Source organism: Vicugna pacos, unplaced genomic scaffold, assembly GCF_048564905.1.
Source record: "Vicugna pacos unplaced genomic scaffold, VicPac4 scaffold_16, whole genome shotgun sequence".
NCBI classification, from domain to species: domain Eukaryota; kingdom Metazoa; phylum Chordata; class Mammalia; order Artiodactyla; family Camelidae; genus Vicugna; species Vicugna pacos.
Window position 1 is genome coordinate 6,181,395 of NW_027328737.1, and position 18,318 is coordinate 6,199,712.

The following is an 18,318-nucleotide window of genomic DNA, read 5'->3' on the forward strand; positions in this document are numbered from 1 at the left end:
ATATAGAAACCAGAATTTAGAACATGGAATTCAGAACACAGAATTTACAATATAGAATACAGATTACTGAATATAGAATTTAGAGTATAGAATGCAGAACACAGAATTTAGAATATAGAATAGAGAATACAGAATATAGAAATTAGAATACAGAATGTAGAAAACAGAATATAGACTATAGAATACAGAATATAGAACACAAAATTTAGAACATGGAATACACAACACAGAATTTAGAATATAGAATACCGAATATTGAATATAGAATATGAATATACAATATAGAACACAGAATTAAGAATAGAGAATATAGAATACTTAATATAGAATTTAGAATATACAATGTAGAACACAGAATATAGAATATAGTATACGGAATGCAGAACATAGAACACAGAATATAGAACACGAAATTTAGAACATGGAATGCACAACACAGAATTTATAATATAGAATAAAGTATACTATATATTGAATTTAGAATATAGTATGTAGAACACAGTATATAGAATACAGATTAGAGAATATAGAACCCAGAATTTAGAACATGGAATGCAGAACACAGAATTTAGTATATACAATACATAATAGTGAATTTCGAATTTAGAATATAGAATGTAGAACACAGAATATGGAATGTAGAATATGGAATTCAGAATATTGTATACAGAATATAGAATGTAGAACACAGAATTTAAAATATGGAAAAAGGAATATATAACCCAGAATTTAGAACATGGAATGCAGAACAAAAAATTTAGAATATAGAATACAGATTACTGACTATAGAATTTAGAATATAGAATGTAGAACACAGAATATAGAATATAGAGTATAGAATACTGAATATAGAATTTAGAATATAGAATGTAGAACACAGAATATAGAATATAGAATATAGAATATGGAACGCAAAATTTAGAACATGGAATGCAGAACACACAATATAGAATATAGAATACAGAATACTGAATATAGAATTTAGAATACAGAATTTAGAACACAGAATATGGAATGTAGAATACGGAATGCAGAATACTGTATACAGAATATACAATGTAGAACACAGAATTTAGAATATGGAAAGCAGAATTTAGAACACTTAATTAAAACGTGGAATGTAGAAAACAGAATTTATTATATAGAATACAGTATACTGAATATCGAATTTAGAATATAGAATGTAGAACACAGAATATGGAATGTAGAATACGGAATGCAGAATATTGAATACAGAATATAGAATGTAAAACACAGAATTTAGAATATAGTGTATATAATACTGAATATAGAATTTAGAATATAGAATGTAGAACACAGGATATAGAGTATAGAATACAGAATATACAACCCAAAATTTAGAACATGGAATGCAGAACAGAGGATTTAGAATATAGAATACCGAATACAAATATAGAATATTAATATACAATATAGAACACAGAATTTAGAATATAGAACACAGAATACTTAATATACAATTTAGAATATACAATGTGGAACAAGGAATATAGAATATAGAATACGGAATGCAGAATATAGAATACAGAAGATAGAAGATAGAACACAGAATATAGAATATGGAAAACAGAATACAAAACCCAGAATTGAGAACATGGAATTAAGAACATAGAATTTAGAATATAGAAAACCGAATACTGAATATAGAATTTCAAATATAGAATGTTGAACACACAATATAGAATATAGAATAAAGAATACTGAATATTGAATTTAGAATGTAGAATGTAGAATACAGTATTTAGAATATAGATTAGAGAATATAGAACCCAGAATTTAGCCCATGGAATGCAGAAGACAGTATTTCGTATATAGAATACAGAATACTGAATATAGAATTTAGAATATAGAATGTGGAACACAGAATATAGAATATAAACTACGGAATGCAGAATATAGTTTATAGAATATAGAATGATGAACAAAAATTATACAATATAGAATAGAGAATATAGAACCCAGAATAAAGAACATGGAATATAGAACACATAATTTAGTATATAGAATACATAATACTGAAATTCGAATTTAGAATATAGAATGAAGAACACAGAATATGGAATGTAGAATACGGAATGCAGAATATTGAATACAGAATATAGAATGTAAAACACAGAATTTAAAATATGGAAAAAGGAATATATAACCCAGAACTTAGAACATGGAATGCAGAACACAGAATTTAGAATATAGAATGTGGAACACAGAATATAGAATATAGAATATGGAATGTAGAATTTAGAATACAGAATATAGAATGTAGAGCACAGAATATACAATATAGAATAGAGTACATGGAACCCAAAATTTAGAACATGGAATTCAGAACACACTATATAGAATATAGAATACAGAATACTGAATATAGTATTTAGAATATAGAATTTAGAAAACAGAATATGGAATGTAGAATACGGAATGCAGAATATTGTATACAGAATATACAATATAGAAGACAGAATCTAGAATATGGAAAGCAGAATATAGAACACGGAATTAAAACATGGAATGTAGAAAACAGAATTTATTATATAGAATACAGTATACTGAATATCGAATTTAGAATATAGAATGTAGAACACAGAAAATGGAATGTAGAATATGGAATGCAGAATATTGTATACAGAATGTAAAATATAGAACACAGAATTTAAAATATGGAAAAAGGAATATATAACCCAGAATTTAGAACATGGAATGCAGAACACAAAATTTAGAATATAGAATACAGATTACTGAATATAGAATTAAGAATATAGAATGTAGAACACAGATTATAAAATATAGACTATAGAATACTGAATATAGAATTTAGAATATAGAATGTAGAACACAGAATATAGAATATAGAATACAGAATATCGAACAGAATATTTAGAACATGGAATGGACAACACAGAACTTAGAATAAAGAATACAGAATATTGAATTTCGAATTTAGAATATAGAATGTAGATCATAGAATATGGAATGTAGAATACGGAATGCAGACTATTGAATACAGAATATAGAACGTAGAACACAGTATAGAGAATATAGATTAAAGAATATTGAAACCAGAATTTAGAACATGGAATGCAGGACACAGAATTTATAATATAGAATACAGATTACTGAATATAGAATTTAGAATATAGAATGCAGAACACAGAATTTAGAATATAGAATATAGAATACAGAATATAGAATTTAGAATATAGAATATATAACACAAAATATAGAATATAGAATACAGAATATAGAACACAAATTTAAGAACATGAAATACACAACACAGAATTAAGAATATAGAATACGGAATACTGAACATAGAATATGAATATACAATGTAGAACACAGAATTAAGAATAGAGAATACAGAATACTTAATATAGAATTTAGAATATACAATGTAGAACACAGAATATAGAATATAGTATACGGAATGCAGAATAAAGAACACAGAATATAGAACACGAAATTTAGAACATGGAATACACAACACAGAATATAGAATATAGAATAAAGTATACTGTATATTGAATTTAGAACATAGAATGTAGAACACAGTATAAAGAATATAGATTAGAGAATATAGAACCCAGAATTTAGAAATTGGAATGCAGAACACAGAATTTCGAATACAGAATACAGAATACTGAATATAGAATTTAAAATATAGAATATAGAACACAGAGTATAGAATATAGTATACGGAATACTGAATATAGTATATAGAATATAGAATATAGAACACAAAATATAGAATATAGAATATGGAATGCAGAATTTAGAATACAGAAAATAGAATGTAGAACACAGAATATAGACTATAGAATAGAGTATATGGAACCCAAAATTTAGAACATGGAATGCAGAACACACAATATAGAATATAGAATACAGAATACTGAATATAGAATTTAGAATATAGAATTTAGAACACAGAATATGGAATGTAGAATACGGAATGCAGAATATTGTATACAGAATACACAATGTAGAACACAGAATTTAGAATATGGAAAGCAGAATATAGAACACGGAATTAAAACATGGAATGTAGAAAACAGAATTTATTATATAGAATACAGTATACTGAATATCGAATTTAGCATATAGAATGTAGAAGACAGAATATGGAATTTAGAAAACGGAATGCAGAATATTGAATTCAGAAAATAGAATGTAGAACACAGAATTTAGATTATAACGTATATAATACTGAATATTGAAGTTAGAATATAGAATGTAGAACACAGAATATAGAGTATAGAATACAGAATATAGAACCCAAAATTTAGAACATGGAATGCAGATCAGAGGATTTAGAATATAGAATACCGAATACAAATATAGAATATGAATATACAATGTAGAACACAGAATTTAGAATATAGAATACAGAATACTGAATATACAATTTAGAATATAAAATGTAGAACACAGAATATAGAATATAGAATACGGAATGCAGAATATAGAATACAGAATATAGAATATAGAACACAGAATATAGAATATGGAAAACAGAATACATAACCCAGAATTGAGAACATGGAGTGAAGAACATAGAATTTAGAATATAGAAAACCGAATACTGAATATAGAATTTCAAATATACAATGTTGAACACAGAATTTAGAATATAGAATAAAGAATACTGAATATTGAATTTAGAATGTAGAATGTAGAACACAGTATTTAGAATAAAGCTTAGAGAATATAGAAACCAGAATATAGCACATGGAATGCAGAAGACAGAATATCGAATATAGAATACAGAATACTTAATATAGAATTTAGAATATAGAATGTAGAACGCAGAATTTAGAATATAGACTACGAAATGCAGAATAGAGTTTATAGAATATAGAAGGATGAACACAAATTATAGAATATAGAATACAAAATATAGAACCCAGAATTAAGAACATGGAATATAGAACACAGAATTTAGTATATAGAATACATAATACTAAATTTCGAATTTAGAATATAGAATGTAGAACACAGAATATGGAATGTAGAATAAGGAATGCAGAATATTGAATACAGAATATAGAATGTAGAACACAGAATTTAAAATATGGAAAAAGGAATATATTACCCAGAATTTAGAACATGGAATGCAGAACACAGAATTTAGAATATAGAATACAGAATACTGAGTACAGAATTTAGAATATAGAATATAGAACACAGAGTATAGAATATAGAATACGGAATACTGAAAATAGAATATAGATTATTGAAAGTAGAACACAGAATATATAATATAGAATATGGAATGTAGAATTTAGAATACAGAATATAGAATGTAGAACACAGAATATACTATATAGACTATATAATACTGAATATAGAATTTAGAATATAGAGTGTAGAACACAGAATATGGAATGTATAATACGGAATGCAAAATATTGTATACAGAATATAAAATGTAGAACACAGAATTTAGAATATGGAAAGCAGAATATAGAACACGGAATTAAAACATGGAAATTAGGAAACAGAATTTATTATATAGAATACAGTATACTGAATATCGAATTTAGAATATAGAATGTAGAACACAGAATATGGAATGTAGAATACGGAATGCAGAATATTGAAAACAGAATATAGAATGTAGAACACAGAATTTAGAATATAGAGAATATAATACTGAATATATAATTTAGAATATAGAATGTAGAACACAGAATATAGAGTATAGAATACAGAATATAGAATCCAAAATTTATAACATGGAATGCAGAACAGAGGATTTAGAATATAGAATACCGAATACAAATATAGAATATGAATATACAATGTAGAACACAGAATTTAGAATATAGAATACAGAATACTGAATATACAATTTAGAATATACAATGTAGAACAATGAATATAGGATATAGAGTACGGAACGTAGAATTGAGAATAAAGAATTTAGAATATAGAACACAGAATATAGAATATGGAAAACAGAATACAAAACCCAGAATTGAGAACATGGAATGAAGAACATAGAATTTAGAATATAGAAAACCGAATACTGAATATAGAATTTCAAATATAGAATGTTGAACACAGAATTTAGAATATAGAATAAAGAATACTGAATATTGAATTTAGAATGTAGAACGTAGAACACAGTATTTAGAATATAGATTAGAGAATATAGAACCCAGAATTTAGCACATGGAATGCAGAAGACAGAATTTCGAATATAGAATACAGACTACTGAATATAGAATGTAGAATATAGAATGTAGAACGCAGAATATAGAATATAGACTACGGAATGCAGAATATAGTTTATAGAATATAGAATAATGAACACATATTATAGAATATAGAATAGAGAATATAGAACCCAGAATTAAAAACATGGAATATAGAACACAGAATTTATTATATAGAATATATAATACTGAATTTCGAATTTAGAATATAGAATGTAGAACACAGAATATGGAATGTAGTATAAGGAACGCAGAATATTGAATACAGAATATAGAATATAGAACACAGAATTTAAAATATGGAAAAAGGAATATATAACCCAGAATTTAGAACATGGAATGCAGAACACAGAATTTAGAATATAGAATACAGAACACTGAATATAGAATTTAGAATATAGAATTTAGAACACAGGATATAGAGTATAGAATACAGAATATACAACCCAAAATTTTGAACATGGAATGCAGAACAGAGGATTTAGAATATAGAATACAGAATACAAATATAGAATATGAATATACAATTTAGAACACAGAATTTAGAATATAGAATACAGAATACCGAATATACAATTTAGAATATACAATGTAGAACAATGAATATAGAATATAGAGTACGGAATGCAGAATATAGAAAACAGAAGTTAGAATATAGAACACAGAATACAGAATATGGAAAACAGAATACAAAACCCAGAATTGAGAACATGGAATGAAGAACATAGAATTTAGAATATAGAAAACATAATACTGAATATAGAATTTCTAATATAGAATGTTGAACACAGAATTTAGAATATAGAATAAAGTATACTGAATATTGAATTTAGAATGTAGAATGTAGAACACAGTATTTAGAATATAGATTAGAGAATATAGAACCCAGAATTTAGCCCATGGAATGCAGAAGACAGAATTTAGAATATAGAATACAGAATACTGAATATAGAATTAAGAATATAGAATGTAAAACACAGAATATAGAATACAGACTACGGAATGCAGAATATAGTTTATAGAATATAGAATGATGATCACAAATTATAGAATATAGAAGAGAGAATATAGAACCCAGAATTAAGAACATGGAATATAGAACACAGAATTTAGTATATACAATACATAATAATGAATTTCGAATTTAGAATATACAATGTAGAACACAGAAAATGGAATGTAGAATATGGAATGCAGAATATTGTATACAGAATATAAAATATAGAACACAGAATTTAAAATATGGAAAAAGGAATATATAACCCAGAATTTAGAACATGGAATGCAGAACACAGAATTTAGAATATAGAATACAGATTACTGAATATAGAATTTAGAATATAGAATATAGAACACAGATTATAAAATATAGAGTATAGAATACTGAATATAGAATTTAGAATATAGAATGTAGAACACAGAATATAGAATATAGAATACAGAATATCGAACAGAATATTTAGAACATGGAATGGACAACACAGAACTTAGAATATAGAATACAGAATACTTAATATAGAATATAGAATATAGAATGTACAACACAGAATATAGAATATAGACTACGGAATGCAGAATATAGGATATAGACTACGGAATGCAAAATATAGAATATAGAGTATAGAATGATGAACACAAATTACAGAATATACAATAGAAAATATAGAACCCAGAATCAAGAACATGGAATGTAGAACACAGAATTTTGTATATAGAATACATAATACTGAATTTCGAATTTAGAGTATAGAATGTAGAACACAGAATATAGAATATAAAATACAGAATATGGAACACGAAATTTAGAACTTGGAATTCGGTACACAGAATTTAATATATAGAACACCGAATACTGAAAATAGAATATGAATATACAATGTAGAACACAGAATATAGAATATAGAATACAGATTACTGAATATAGAATTTAGAATATACAATGTAGAACACAGAATTTAGAATATAGATTATAGAATACTGAATATAGAATTTGAATATAGAATGTAGAACACAGAATATAGAATATAGAATACAGTATATAGAACACAAAATTTAGAACATGGAATGCAGAACAGAGAATTTAGAATATAGAAAAAAATACTGAATATAGAATTTCGAATATAGATTGTAGAACACAGAATTTACAATATAGAATAAAGAATACTGAATACGAAATTTAGAATATAGAATGCAGAACACAGAATAAATTATATAGAATAGAGAATAGAGAACTCCGAACTTTGAACACGGAAAGCAGAACACAGAATTTAGAATATAGAATACTGAATAATTAATATAAAATTTAAAATATAGAATGTAGAACACAGAGTATAGAATATATTATACGGAATGCAGAACATAGAACACAGAATATAGAACACGAAATTTAGAACATGGAATGCACAACACAGAATATATAATATAGAATAAAGTATACTGTATATTGAATTTAGAATATAGTATGTAGAACACAGTATATAAAATACAGATTAGAGAATATAGAACCCTGAATTTAGAACTTGGAATGCAGAACACAGAATTTAGAATATAGAATACAGAATACTGAATAAAGAATTTAGAATATAGAATATAGAACACAGAGTATAGAATATAGTATACGGAATACTGAATATAGACTATAGAATATAGAATGTAGAACACAAAATATAGAATATAGAATATGGAATGCAGAATTTAGAATACAGAAAATAGAATGTAGAACACAGAATATAGACTATAGAATAGAGTATATGGAACCCAAAATTTAGAACATGGAATGCAGAACACACAATATAGAATATAGAATACAGAATACTGAATATAGAATTTAGAATATAGAATTTAGAACACAGAATATGGAATGTAGAATACGGAATGCAGAATATTGTATACAGAATACACAATGTAGAACACAGAATTTAGAATATAGAAAGCAGAATATAGAACACGGAATTAAAAATGGAATGTAGAAAACAGAATTTATTATATAGAATACAGTATACCGAATATCGAATTTAGAATATAGAATGTAGAAGACAGAATATGGAATTTAGAAAACGGAATGCAGAATATTGAATTCAGAATATAGAATGTAGAACACAGAATTTAGATTATAACGTATATAATACTGAATATTGAAGTTAGAATATAGAATGTAGAACACAGAATATAGAGTATAGAATACAGAATATAGAAACTAAATTTAGAACATGGAATGCAGATCAGAGGATTTAGAATATAGAATACCGAATACAAATATAGAATATGAATATACAATGTAGAACACAGAATTTAGAATATAGAATACAGAATACTGAATATACAATTTAGAATATAAAATGTAGAACACAGAATATAGAATATAGAATACGGAATGCAGAATATAGAATACAGAATATAGAATATAGAACACAGAATATAGAATATGGAAAACAGAATACATAACCCAGAATTGAGAACATGGAGTGAAGAACATAGAATTTAGAATATAGAAAACCGAATACTGAATATAGAATTTCAAATATACAATGTTGAACACAGAATTTAGAATATAGAATAAAGAATACTGAATATTGAATTTAGAATGTAGAATGTAGAACACAGTATTTAGAATAAAGCTTAGAGAATATAGAAACCAGAATATAGCATATGGAATGCAGAAGACAGAATATCGAAAATAGAATACAGAATACTGAATATAGAATTTAGAATATAGAATGTAGAACGCAGAATTTAGAATATAGACTACGAAATGCAGAATAGAGTTTATAGAATATAGAAGGATGAACACAAATTATAGAATATAGAATACAGAATATAGAACCCAGAATTAAGAACATGGAATATAGAACACAGAATTTAGTATATAGAATACATAATACTAAATTTCGAATTTCGAATATAGAATGTAGAACACAGAATATGGAATGTAGAATAAGGAATGCAGAATATTGAATACAGAATATAGAATGTAGAACACAGAATTTAAAATATGGAAAAAGGAATATATAACCCAGAATTTAGAACATGGAATGCAGAACACAGAATTTAGAATATAGAATACAGAATACTGAGTACAGAATTTAGAATATAGAATATAGAACACAGAGTATAGAATATAGAATACGGAATACTGAAAATAGAATATAGATTATTGAAAGTAGAACACAGAATTTATAATATAGAATATGGAATGTAGAATTTAGAATACAGAATATACAATGTAGAACACAGAATATACTATATAGACTATATAATACCGAATATAGAATTTAGAATATAGAGTGTAGAACACACAATATGGAATGTATAATACGGAATGCAAAATATTGTATACAGTATATATAATGTAGAACACAGAATTTAGAATATGGAAAGCAGAATATAGAACACGGAATTAAAACATGGAATTTAGAAAACAGAATTTATTATATAGAATACAGTATACTGAATATCGAATTTAGAATATAGAATGTAGAACACAGAATATGGAATGTAGAATACGGAATGCAGAATATTGAAAACAGAATATAGAATGTAGAACACAGAATTTAGAATATAGAGAATATAATACTGAATATATACTTTAGAATATAGAATGTAGAACACAGAATATAGAGTATAGAATACAGAATATAGAACATCAAAATTTATAACATGGAATGCAGAACAGAGGATTTAGAATATAGAATACCGAATACAAATATAGAATATGAATATACAATGTAGAACACAGAATTTAGAATATAGAATACAGAATACTGAATATACAATTTAGAATATACAATGTAGAACAATGAATATAGGATATAGAGTACGGAATGTAGAATTGAGAATAAAGAATTTAGAATATAGAACACAGAATATAGAATATGGAAAACAGAATACAAAACCCAGAATTGAGAACATGGAATGAAGAACATAGAATTTAGAATATAGAAAACCGAATACTGAATATAGAATTTCAAATATAGAATGTTGAACACAGAATTTAGAATATAGAATAAAGAATTCTGAATATTGAATTTAGAATGTAGAACGTAGAACACAGTATTTAGAATATAGATTAGAGAATATAGAACCCAGAATTTAGCACATGGAATGCAGAAGACAGAATTTCGAATATAGAATACAGACTACTGAATATAGAATTTAGAATATAGAATGTAGAACGCAGAATATAGAATATAGACTACGGAATGCAGAATATAGTTTATAGAATATAGAATGATGAACACATATTATAGAATATAGAATAGAGAATATAGAACCCAGAATTAAAAACATGGAATATAGAACACAGAATTTATTATATAGAATATATAATACTGAATTTCGAATTTAGAATATAGAATGTAGAACACAGAATATGGAATGTAGTATAAGGAACGTAGAATATTGAATACAGAATATAGAATATAGAACACAGAATTTAAAATATGGAAAAAGGAATATATAACCCAGAATTTAGAACATGGAATGCAGAACACAGAATTTAGAATATAGAATACAGAATACTGAATATAGAATTTAGAATATAGAATTTAGAACACAGGATATAGAGTATAGAATACAGAATATACAACCCAAAATTTTGAACATGGAATGCAGAACAGAGGATTTAGAATATAGAATACAGAATACAAATATAGAATATGAATATACAATTTAGAACACAGAATTTAGAATATAGAATACAGAATACCGAATATACAATTTAGAATATACAATGTAGAACAATGAATATAGAATATAGAGTACGGAATGCAGAATATAGAAAACAGAAGTTAGAATATAGAACACAGAATACAGAATATGGAAAACAGAATACAAACCCAGAATTGAGAACATGGAATGAAGAACATAGAATTTAGAATATAGAAAACAGAATACTGAATATAGAATTTCTAATACAGAATGTTGAACACAGAATTTAGAATATAGAATAAAGTATACTGAATATTGAATTTAGAATGTAGAATGTAGAACACAGTATTTAGAATATAGATTAGAGAATATAGAACCCAGAATTTAGCCCATGGAATGCAGAAGACAGAATTTAGAATATAGAATACAGAATACTGAATATAGAATTAAGAATATAGAATGTAGAACACAGAATATAGAATACAGACTACGGAATGCAGAATAAAGTTTATAGAATATAGAATGATGATCACAAATTATAGAATATAGAAGAGAGAATATAGAACCCAGAATTAAGAACATGGAATATAGAACACAGAATTTAGTATATACAATACATAATACTGAATTTCGAATTTAGAATATACAATGTAGAACACAGAAAATGGAATGTAGAATATGGAATGCAGAATATTGTATACAGAATATAAAATATAGAACACAGAATTTAAAATATGGTAAAAGGAATATATAACCCAGAATTTAGAACATGGAATGCAGAACACAGAATTTAGAATATAGAATACAGATTACTGAATATAGAATTTAGAATATAGAATATAGAACACAGATTATAAAATATAGAGTATAGAATACTGAATATAGAATTTAGAATATAGAATGTAGAACACAGAATATAGAATATAGAATACAGAATATCGAACAGAATATTTAGAACATGGAATGGACAACACAGAACTTAGAATATAGAATACAGAATACTTAATATAGAATATAGAATATAGAATGTAGAACACAGAATATAGAATATAGACTACGGAATGCAGAATATAGGATATAGACTACGGAATGCAAAATATAGAATATAGAGTATAGAATGATGAACACAAATTATAGAATATACAATAGAGAATATAGAACCCAGAATTAAGAACATGGAATGTAGAACACAGAATTTTGTATATAGAATACATAATACTGAATTTCGAATTTAGAGTATAGAATGTAGAACACAGAATATAGAATATAAAATACAGAATATGGAACACGAAATTTAGAACTTGGAATTCGGTACACAGAATTTAATATATAGAACACCGAATACTGAAAATAGAATATGAATATACAATGTAGAACACAGAATATAGAATATAGAATACAGATTACTGAATACAGAATTTAGAATATACAATGTAGAACACAGTATTTAGAATATAGAGTATAGAATACTGAATATAGAATTTGAATATACAATGTAGAACACAGAATATAGAATATAGAATACAGTATATAGAACACAAAATTTAGAACATGGAATGCAGAACAGAGAATTTAGAATATAGAAAAAAATACTGAATATAGAATTTCGAATATAGATTGTAGAACACAGAATTTACAATATAGAATAAAGAATACTGAATACGAAATTTAGAATATAGAATGCAGAACACAGAATAAATTATATAGAATAGAGAATAGAGAACTCCGAACTTTGAACACGGAAAGCAGAACACAGAATTTAGAATATAGAATACTTAATACTTCATATAAAATTTACAATATAGAATGTTGAACACAGAGTATAGAATATAGAATACGGAACACTGAATATAGAATTTAGAATATAGAATGTAGAACACAGAATATAGAATATAGAATACACAATATAGAACCCAAAATTTAGAACATGGAATGCAGAACAGAGAATTTAGAATATAGAATAACGAATACAAATATAGAATATGATTATACAGTGTAGAACACAGAAAATAGAATGTAGAATACAGAATACTGAATATAGAATTTAGAATATAGAATGTAGAACACAGAATATAGAATATCGACAACGGAATGCAGAATATAGAATATAGAGTATTGAATGATGAACACAAATTATAGAATATACAATAGAGAATATAGAACCCAGAATTAAGAACATGGAATGTAGAACACAGAATTTAGAATATAGAATACAGAATACTGAATTTCGAATTTAGAATATAGAATGTAGAACACAGAATATAGAATATAGACTACGGAATGCAGAATATAGGATATAGACTACGGAATGCAAAATATAGAATATAGAGTATAGAATGATGAACACAAATTATAGAATATACAATAGAGAATATAGAAACCAGAATTAAGAACATGGTATGTAGAACACAGAATTTTGTATATAGAATATATAATACTGAATTTCGAATTTAGAGTATAGAATGTAGAACACAGAATATGGAATGTAGAATACGGAATGCAGAATATTGAATACACAATATACAATGTAGAACACAGAATTTAGAGTATGGAAAAAGAATATAGAAACCAGAATTTAGAACATGGATTGTTGAACACAGAATTTAGAATATAGAATACAGATTACTGAGTATAGAATTTACAATATAGAATGTAGTACACAGAATTTAGAATGTAGTGTATAGAATACTGAATATAGTATTTAGAATATACAAGGTACAACACATAATATAGAATATAGATTACAGAATATAGAACAAAAAATTTAGAAGATGGAATGCACAACACAGAATTTAGAATATAGAATACCGAAAACAGAATATAGAATATTAATATACAATGTAGAACACATAATTTAGAATAAACAATACAGAATACTTAATATAGGATTTAGAATATAGAATGTAGAACACAGACTATAGAATATAGAATATGAAATGCAGAATATAGAATACAGAATATAGAATGTAGAACACAGAATATACTATATAGAATACAGAATACTGAATATAGAATTTAGAATATAGAATGTAGAACACAGAATATAGAAAATAAAATACAGAATATGGAACACGAAATTTAGAACTTGGAATTCAGTACACAGAATTTAAAATATAGAACACCGAATACTGAAAATAGAATATGAATATAGAATGTAGTACACAGAATATAGAATATAGAATACAGATTACTGAATATAGAATTTAGAATATATAATGTAGAACACAGAATTTAGAATATAGAGTATAGAATACTGAATATAGAATTTGAATATAGAATGTAGAACACAGAATATAGAATATAGAATACAGAATATAGAACACAAAATTTAGAACATGGAATTCAGAACACAGAATTTAGAATATAGAAAAAAATACTGAATATTGAATTTCGAATATAGATTGTAGAACACAGAATTTACAATATGGAATAAAGAATACTGAATACGAAATTTAGAATATAGAATGTAGAACACAGAATAAAGAATATAGAATAGAGAATAGAGAACTCCGAACTTTGAACACGGAAAGCAGAACACAGAATTTAGAATATAGAATACTGAATACTTAATATAAAATTTACAATATAGAATGTTGAACACAGAGTATAGAATATAGAATACGGAACACTGAATATAGAATTTAGAATATAGAATGTAGAACACAGAATATAGAATATAGAATACACAATATAGAACCCAAAATTTAGAACATGGAATGCAGAACAGAGAATTTAGAATATAAAATATCGAATACAAATATAGAATATGAATATACAGTGTAGAACACAGAATTTAGAATGTAGAATACAGAATACTGAATATAGAATTTAGAATATAGAATGTAGAACACAGAATATAAAATATAGACAACGGAATGCAGAATATAGAATATAGAGTATAGAATGATGAACACAAATTATAGAATATACAATAGAGAATATAGAACCCAGAATTAAGAACATGGAATGTAGAACACAGAATTTAGAATATAGAATACAGAATACTGAATTTCGAATTTAGAATATAGAATGTAGAACACAGAATATGGAATGAAGGACACGAAATGCAGAATATTGAATACAGAATATACAATGTAGAACACAGTATATAGAATACAGAATAGAGAATATAGAAACCAGAATTTAGAACATGGAATTCAGAACACAGAATTTAGAATATAGTTACAGAATACTTTAAATACAATTTAGAATATCAAATGTAGAACACAGAATATAGAATGTAGAATACGGAATGCAGAATATAGGATATATTATATAGAATGATGAACACAAATTATAGAATATAGAATAGAGAATATAGAACTCAGAATTAAGAAAATGGAATGTAGAACACAGAATTAAGATTATAAAATATAGAATACTGAATATAGAATTTAGAATATAGAATGCAGAACACAGAATATAGAATATAGAATGCAGAATATAGAACACAAAATTTAGAACATGGAATGCACAACACAGAATTTAGAATATAGAATACGGAATACTGAATATAGTGTATGAATATACAATATAGTACACAGAATTTAGAATATAGAATACAGAATAATTAATATCGAATTTTGAATATAGAATGAAGAACACAGAATATGGAATGTAGAATACAAAATGCAGAATATTGGATACAGAATATAGAATGTAGAACACAGAATTTAGAATATAGAGTATAGAATACTGAATATAGAATTTAGAATATAGAATGTAGAACCAAGAATATTGGAAATTGAATACAGAATATAGAACACAAAATTTAGAACATGGAATGCACAACACAGAATTTAGAATATAGAATACGGAATACTGAATATAGATTATGAATATACAATGTTGAACACAGAATTTAGAATATAGAATAAAGAATACTGAATATAGAATTTAGAATATAGAATGTTGAACACAGTATAGAATATAGAATACGGAATACTGAATATAGAAGTTGAAAATAGAATGTAGAACACAGAATATAGAATATAGTATACGGAATGCAGAATATAGAATACAGAATATAGAACACAAAATTTAGAATATGGAATGCACAACACAGAATTTAGAATATAGAATACGGAATACTGAATATAGAATATGTGTATACATGGTAGAACACATAATTTAGAATATAGAATAGAGATTACTGAATATAGAATGAAGAATATACAATGTAGAACACAGAATATAGAATATAGAATACAGAATGCAGAATATAGTACACAGAAAATAGAATGTAGAACACAGAATATAGAATATGGAAAACAGAACACAAAACCCAGAGTTGAGAACATGGAATGCAGAACACAGAATTTAGAATATAGAAAAAAAATATTGAATATAGACATTCGAATATAGATTGTAGAACACAGAATTTACAATATAGAATAAAGAACACTGAATACAAAATTTGGAATATAGAATGTAGAACACAGAATAAAGAATAGAGAATAGAGAATAGAGAACTCCGAACTTTGAACACGGAAAGCAGAACACAGAATTTAGAATATAGAATACTGAATACTTAATATAAAATTTACAATATAGAATCTTGAACACAGAGTATAGTATATAGAATACGGAACACTGAATATAGAATTTAGAATATAGAATATAGAACACAGAATATAGAATATAGAATACAGAATATAGAACCCAAAATTTAGAACATGGAATGCAGAACAGAGAATTTAGGATACAGAATACCGAATACAAATATAGAATATGAATATACAATGTAGAACACAGAATTAAGAATGTAGAATACAGAATACTGAATATAGAATTTAGAATATACAATGTAGAACACAGAATATAGAATATGGAAAACAGAATACCAAACCCAGAATTGAGAACATGGAATGTAATACAGAGAATTTAGAATATAGAAAACAGAACACTGAATATAGAATTTAGAATATAGAATGAAAGACACAGAATATGGAATGTAGAATACGGAATGCAGAATATAGAATACAGAATATAGAACACAAAATTTAGAACATGGAATGCACAACACAAAATTTAGAATATAGAATACCCAATACTGAATATAGAATATGAATATACATGGTAGAACACATAATTTAGAATATAGAATAGAGAATACTGAATATAGAATTAAGAATATACAATGTAAAACACAGAATATAGAATATAGAATACAGAAAATAGAATGTAGAACACAGAATATAGAATATGGAAAACAGAACACAAAACACAGAATTGAGAACATGGAATGCAGAACACGGAATTTAGAATATAGAAAAAAAAATACTGAATATAGAATTTCGAATATAGATTGTAGAACACAGAATTTACAATATAGAATAAAGAATACTGAATACAAAATTTAGAATATAGAATGTAGAACACAGAATATAGAATAGAGAATAGAGGAGAGAGAACTCAGAACTTAGAACACGGAAAG